The sequence below is a fragment of the Octopus bimaculoides genome, chromosome 18 (assembly GCF_001194135.2).
Source record: "Octopus bimaculoides isolate UCB-OBI-ISO-001 chromosome 18, ASM119413v2, whole genome shotgun sequence".
Taxonomy (NCBI): domain Eukaryota; kingdom Metazoa; phylum Mollusca; class Cephalopoda; order Octopoda; family Octopodidae; genus Octopus; species Octopus bimaculoides.
The window spans coordinates 50,853,155-50,860,282 of NC_068998.1; the positions used below are offsets into that span (position 1 = coordinate 50,853,155).

At 38.3% G+C, this 7,128-nt stretch overlaps 1 protein-coding gene across 4 annotated transcripts in view; it reads right to left on the reverse strand.

The window, feature by feature from the left end:
* Window positions 1-7,128, reverse strand: part of LOC106874735 (alpha-2Db adrenergic receptor) — a 113,956-nt gene that overhangs the window by 35,873 nt on the left and 70,955 nt on the right. The window contains exon 1 of one of the 4 annotated variants that reach the window (XM_014922569.2): window positions 6,107-6,346. The exons of the other annotated variants lie outside the window; for them this stretch is intronic. The gene's annotated coding sequence lies outside the window, so the exon portion shown is untranslated. Of the gene's footprint in view, window positions 1-6,106; window positions 6,347-7,128 lie in introns of those variants that run through there. 4 annotated transcript variants of the gene reach the window in all.

A 7,128-nucleotide genomic window follows, 5' to 3' on the forward strand; every position in this document is an offset into this window, starting at 1 on the left:
TACTTATTTTATCAGTCTTTTTTGCCGAAGCGCTAAGTTACGGGGACGTAAACACACCAGCATCGGTTGTCAAGCAATGTTGGGGGGACAAACACAGACACAAACATACACACACACACACACACATATTATACATATATACAACGGGTTTCTTTCAGTTTCCATCTACCAAATCCACTCACAAGGCTTTGGTCGGCCCCGAGGCTATAGTAGAAGACACTTGCCCAAGGTGCCACGCAGTGGGACTGAACCCGGAACCATGTGGCTGGTAAGCAAGCTACTTACCACACAGCCACTCCTATGCCTACTTTCTTAATAATAATAATAATAATAATAATAATAATAATAATAATAATAATAATAATAATAATAATAATAATAATGATTTCTTTAATGATAATAATAACGAACTGAAGCAAAGTAAAATGCAAGCAGAGTATAAAGAAACCGAAGCAGGAAGCTGGCTTTGGCTTTCTTTTTCAAGTTGTTTGATATGGGTTTAGCACTAAATTCCTCAAGGAAAGGCTTGAATATCACAGAATATCATCACTTTTACCCATAAATTCACAAGTTCATTGCTTAGTAGGAGAGGTGCTTCCACATCTGCCACCCACCACCCAACACACATTCCTCACTTGTTGCTTGGAGTACAGAAGTTGCAAATATCGTTCAACGTAATCCTTTGTTTAGTCATCCATACCATATCACACAGGCACACACACTCACAGTGAAGTACATATACACACATACAGAGACAGAAATATCCACACACATACACACCACACACACACATACAACCATCTTTGACAGTGTTCTTTCATTTCTTTGTTTGTTTCTGTCTTTCTTTGTTTCTTTTGTTTCTTTTTTTGTTTCTTTCTTTCTGTTTGTTTTCACAACAGATACATTTTGTTGCTAAAATGAGAAGTCTGTTATCATCGTCATCATCATCATCATCATCATCATCGTCGTCGTCGTCATCGTCATCACAATCACTATTATCATCACCAGCAGCAACAGCAGCAGCACCACCACAGTAACACCCAACATCACCACCATCAACAACATCATCATCATCATCATAAACCTGATCATCAACATCATTGTTACTACCACGACCGCCGCCTTCGTCATCGTTCTATCATACTCATCATAAGAACGCCGCTATCAGTTCATTTCATTGCGGGGAACAATTACCTGTTTTACTAATAACAACTTCCTCGTTTATGTCTCGTCTGCATGTTTTGTCGGTCTTCCCTTTCAACCGAGGTCTTATAAAAAGAAACAAGCGATAGCTACAACACAGCAAACTTATAATTAGCACCAAAATGTTCTCAGTTGCCATTAGTTAAGTTAGTGCAAATAGGTAAAAAAAAAAAAAAAAAAAAAAAAAAGAGGAGAAAAAGAATCCAAGAGATACAGTACTATCTTTGTTTCAATCATCGGACTATGGCACCACCTCGAAGGGTTCAGCTGAAGAATTTAATTCCAGTTCTTATTTTTCGGCAGCCTGGTATTTATTCTATCGGTTGCATTTGCTGAGCCACTTGGTTACAAGGATGTAAACAAACCAACACCAGATGTAAAGTGGTAGCGGGGGGATAAACAGACATAAATATATGACGGATTTTTTTCTGTGATCTAGTAGCCAAATCCCCTCACAAGGCTTTGGTCAGCCTGGGGCTATAATAGAATAAATTTGTTCAAGGTGCCACACAGTGGGATTGAACCCAGAACCATCTGGTTGGGAAAGAAACTTATTACTACAGAGCCACACCTTTTCTTTTTCTGCTTTTGTTTAGTTAGAAGGTAGGGCAACAACCTTGTGACTATGGACCAAAGACTAGTAGGAAGAAGTGAAGGAGTTATTCTAAAAACAGAGATTTACATCAAGTGTTTTGAACAAAGTAAATTTCACTAAAGGCAATGGCGCGGCTGTGTACAAAGTTAACCAAGAGCCAGATGATGGTACTTAGTAACCAAATATTTCATTGATTCTGCTCTCTACCAAAGTGATATTCACCATGGAAGATACCTTTACCCGACCTAGTCAGTGAGGTGCTATCATTCCAAAGTTACAACAATGCCAGAAAGTGCATCGTGGATGTTAAACGATAACATCATCATCGTTTAACGTCCACCTTCCATAGGGATACATATATGGAGAGAGAGAGAGAGAGAGAGAGAGAGAGAGAGAGAGAGAAAGAGAGATAGATACAGATAAACAGAAAAATAGATAGATGGACAGATAGATATATATATAGATAGATAGATAGATAGATAGATAGATAGATAGGTAGGTAGGTAGATAGGTAGGTAGGTGGGTAGTAGGTACGTAGGTAGATAGATAGATAGAAACATAGACAGATAGGTAGATAGATAGGTAGGTAGGTAGATAGATAAATAGGTAGATAGACCAATAGATATATATATATATATAGAGAGAGAGAGAGATAGGAATGAAGGTAGATAGATAAATAGATAGATAGATAGATAGATAGATAGAGAGAGGGAGAGAGAGAGAGAGAGAGAGAGAGAGAGAGAGAGAGAGAGAGAGAGAGAGGCATATACATACATGTATGAGACTGAATGGAGCTTATTAGAATACCAATGAACATAGACCAGCAGATATGGGCTAAAGAACAACAATACCTACCCCCTCAAGTCCAGTCCCCCACCATCAATAACATTAATAAAGGAAGAACATATCATGTGAAAATGTAAAATGTTCTTATTCTGGTTCTGCTCTTCCACCCATGACCAACACACACAGTACTGGCTGGTTATAGCTGGTTATAGTTGGTCGTTTCCATGTATGAAAATAAGGAACATGCATATAAACCCTTGTTCATAATAACCACCATTTTGTAAGCAAATATTTCCAATTTGTGGCTGACTAAAATAAACAGGAAATTATGACAAACAAATGTGTGTGTGTGTGTATAAGAGTGAGTATATATATATATATATATATATATATATGGTATGTGTGTGTGTAAGTATATGTGTGTGCGTGTGCATGTGAGTGTATAAGAGTGAGTATATATATGTATGTGTGTGTATATACATATATATATACATATATGTATATACACATATACGTACATACATACACACACATATAGATATATATACTCATATATGTGTGTATGTATGTGTATATATATACACATATATATATATATATATAGACATGTATGCATATACACTTATACATACACACATAATATATATATATGTATGTGCGCGAGTGTGTGTTTATATATATATATATATATATATATATACACACATACACACACATATATATATATATATATATATGTATGTATAAACAGTTCTCACAAAATTACGATCAGACACTCAATGTTCCTTCTTCTATGCATTTACTCTTTCTCTCTCTCTCTCTCTCTCTCTCCAAACTTCTACCACACAACTGTGATATGGTATTAAACAAGCAACAAGCCTTGTTAAAATAAATACTTAATGGGGTGGGGAGGGGAGGCAAGATGAACCTAGGGGAGGAGTATAAAGGGGTATAGAGGTATAGGGGCCAGGGCACTGAGTGAGGACTGGGGTTTAAGAACCAAAGATGAATGGCAAAAAAGGGGGTAAAAAAAAATGCAGGAAAGCTATCAAAATATCTCCATGACTGATTTATTTCGGAATCCGTTGACATGGATGAATAAACAGGATTAATAGATTGGGCAAAATGGAGTCGCGATTACCAAAAGCTAATGATAATAATAATAATAATAATAATAATAATAATGATGATGATGATGATGATGATGATGTTTCCGATGATGATAAAAACAGCATCAACAATAACAACAAGTATCAACTTTTGCAAGAATGACTTTGGTAACAACAGGACTAAGAATAACAATGGTTTTGGTTAATGAAAAAAGCCGAAATAATATTGAATTATGTAATGTAGAACAACAACAACAACAACAGCAGCAGCAGCAGCAGCAAAAATGGACAAAAGAAACAAACAAAATGAAAATAGAAAAACACAGAGAAAACCAAGAAGAAAACTGAGTTTTTTTGGGTTTTTTTTTTGGTTCGCATTTTAAAAAATCTGGATAACATGTTTTGGGGTTTGTGCTGTTGTTTTTTTTTGTTGATACATCATCATCAACATTGTCATGACTATAATCTCCCATCTCAACCACCACCATCACCTTCATCATCATCACCAACATTAGAAAGCATCACCACCACCACCACCACCACCAACAAGGATTTGATTTCTCTATGACATCGCCCAGTAATCTATCACATTTCTCAATACATACCACTGCTATGACGTCACTCCCTCACTTTATGCCTCCGTCGTAGATGGGCAGATTTGCTAGTTTGAGGAATTATGGGTCTGCTCAATAGGAACTGGTTTGGAGCTCAACAACAAAAACCAACAACAACAACAACGACAATAACATCATCATCGTCGTCTAACGTCCGCTTTCCATGCTAGCATGGGTTGGACGATTTGACTGAGGACTGGTGAACCAGATGGCTACACCAGGCTCCAATTTGATCTGGCAGAGTTTCTACAGCTGGATGCCCTTCCTAACGCCAACCACTCCGAGAATGTAGTGGGTGCTTTTACATGCCACCGGCACGAAAGCCAGTCAGGCGGTACAGGCAATGGCCATGCTCAAAATGGTGTATTTTACGTGCCACCTGCACAGGAGCCAGTCCAGCGGCACTGGCAACGATCTCACTCGAATGTATCTACACGTGCCACCGGCACAAGTGCCAGGAAGGCGACGCTGGGCACAGATGCCAAACGCAAGGCTTCAGATTTTAGGGAAGGGGTTAGTTGATCAAATCAACTCCCAGTATTTGATTGGTGATGCTGACGGCGATGAAGAGGAAAGAGAATGATGAGAATGTTGATGATGAAGCTGATGATGATGGTGGTGGTCATTGATAATGATGGAAAGGAAGAAGAGGATGAGAAAGACGACAAAGAGGAGGGAAAGGAAGGAAAGAATTTAAACTGCAACAAATGGGAGTGGGGCGGGGGTGAGTGTAAGCAACAATAAAATTTTGGAAAGAAAAAAAAAAAAACAGAAACCAAAATAAATATATGGAACATGAAGGGTCAAGAGATATGTTTAACCATGTTTAATTACATAATTAAGTAATTACGTAAAGAGAGTATGGAGTAATAGATATACAATTACTGCTGGCGATAATGGTGACTATGGTAGTGGTGGTGGTAGAGGTAATGACTTTTAGTAATAATAACAATGATGATGATGATGGTGGTGATGAGAATAATACATGAAATCCAAACATGGTGGTAGTGGGTTCATCTCTGAGTAAGACCACTGCCGAGACCACGTTTCTTTCTAAGTAAGACAGATCTCAACTCGGGTTGCCTCATCATTGAAGACCCCTCGTATGACTCCTAAGGCCATGCAGACCAGCATCCCTTCTCTATGCCACCAATGTTACCCAAGGGAAAGGCAAAAGGGGCCAACACAGCTTGGCACCAGTGACGTCACAACTCATTTCTGCAGCTGAGAGAACTGGAGCAACGTGAGATAAAGTGTCTTGCTGCAGAACACAACACACAGCCCGGTCCGGGAATTGAACTCACTACCTCATGATTGTGAGTCTGACACTCTAAGCACACTGACCCATAACTCTGTGGAAAACGCCCAAAATTTAATCTCCCAATGTCCTCACATCTGTCACCCTTGTAACAAACACAAAACTATTATTATCGTTAGCGACACCTGTTCCATAACTGTAGATGTTTGTTGTTGATATGAGAAGAAACAGCAGACGTCTATGGTTCAATAAACAAGTTAATCTCCATATCGATATAGAAAACATGCACACACACACACACACACATATATATTAGATATATACATACATACATTCATCTAATGAATATATTCAAATACACATGCAAACACAGAATTTTCACCCATCTCTCTCATATGTGTGTGTGTGTGTGTGTGTGTGTGTGTGTGCATTCACACACACACACTGACATTTCTAGTTTCAGTTTATATTCATTAAAGAACAAACGATGCCAATTAAATAAACGGTAGAATCAATCAACAAATGAAGAATATAGACTTACCAATACATTAATGAGAGAGAACGGTATACAGAATTCATTTGCATAATGTTCAAGAGTTCTTTAAATACATTGTCATCTAAGACTTGGTTCAATTCTGATTTAGCGGATTAACAGAACGGATGTTCTAATATTGATTATAATATGGTTCATTTACTTAGATACAGTTATGAGGGAGAGAGAGGCAATGAGTGGATCTCAATGTGGTCGTGCATGCTGCTAGAAATAGTAGTCAAATCTACCTCAAACTGTACGTGACTGTCAAAAGACAAAAGGAAGAAAAGGAAGGATACATGCACAGCTAAGTGCTTCAGAGTGTTTCAATAAGTGAAGAACCTCTTGTAAAGTCGTTCAGAGAAGCTAGAGGTCAGATAGGCGGACACCATCGAGGGTTAAGATAAGTAGATAAAGAGGAAGACAGAATGGGCTAAGACTCACACTGCAGCATCTCAGTATTTAAAACCACAAAACAATAGAGAAAGGAAACAAGAGGAACAACAACAACAACAGCAAAGTTTACAATAAAAGTAGAATCAAGAACAACAACAACAACAAGAAAAGCAAGACCAACAAAGATAGGAGCAGCAGCAACAACAAGTGGAACAGAAGCCAATGAGGGTGCTTCCATGTGGTCATTTGACCTGCTGGAAAGAGAGGTCAAATCACCCTCAAATCATGTTCTAACCTTTAGTATTTAAATGGACCTTACCGACTCTAATATTCCACTTGTTTTATATTTACACTGGCCAGATTCAGCCTCTCACACCTACCCTACAATGTCATTCTAAAAGTAAACAATCACCACCACCAACATCATCATCATCATCATCATCATCATCATCATCATCATCATCATCATCGTCATCATTTAACATCTGCTTTCCATGCTGGCATGGGTTGGACGGTTTGACAGAGGGCTGGCAAGCCAGAAGGCTGCACCAGGCTCCAATTTGATCTGGTAAGGTTTCTACAACTAAATGCCCTTCCTAATGGAAGTGTGTGTGTCTGTGTGTGTGTGTCTGTGT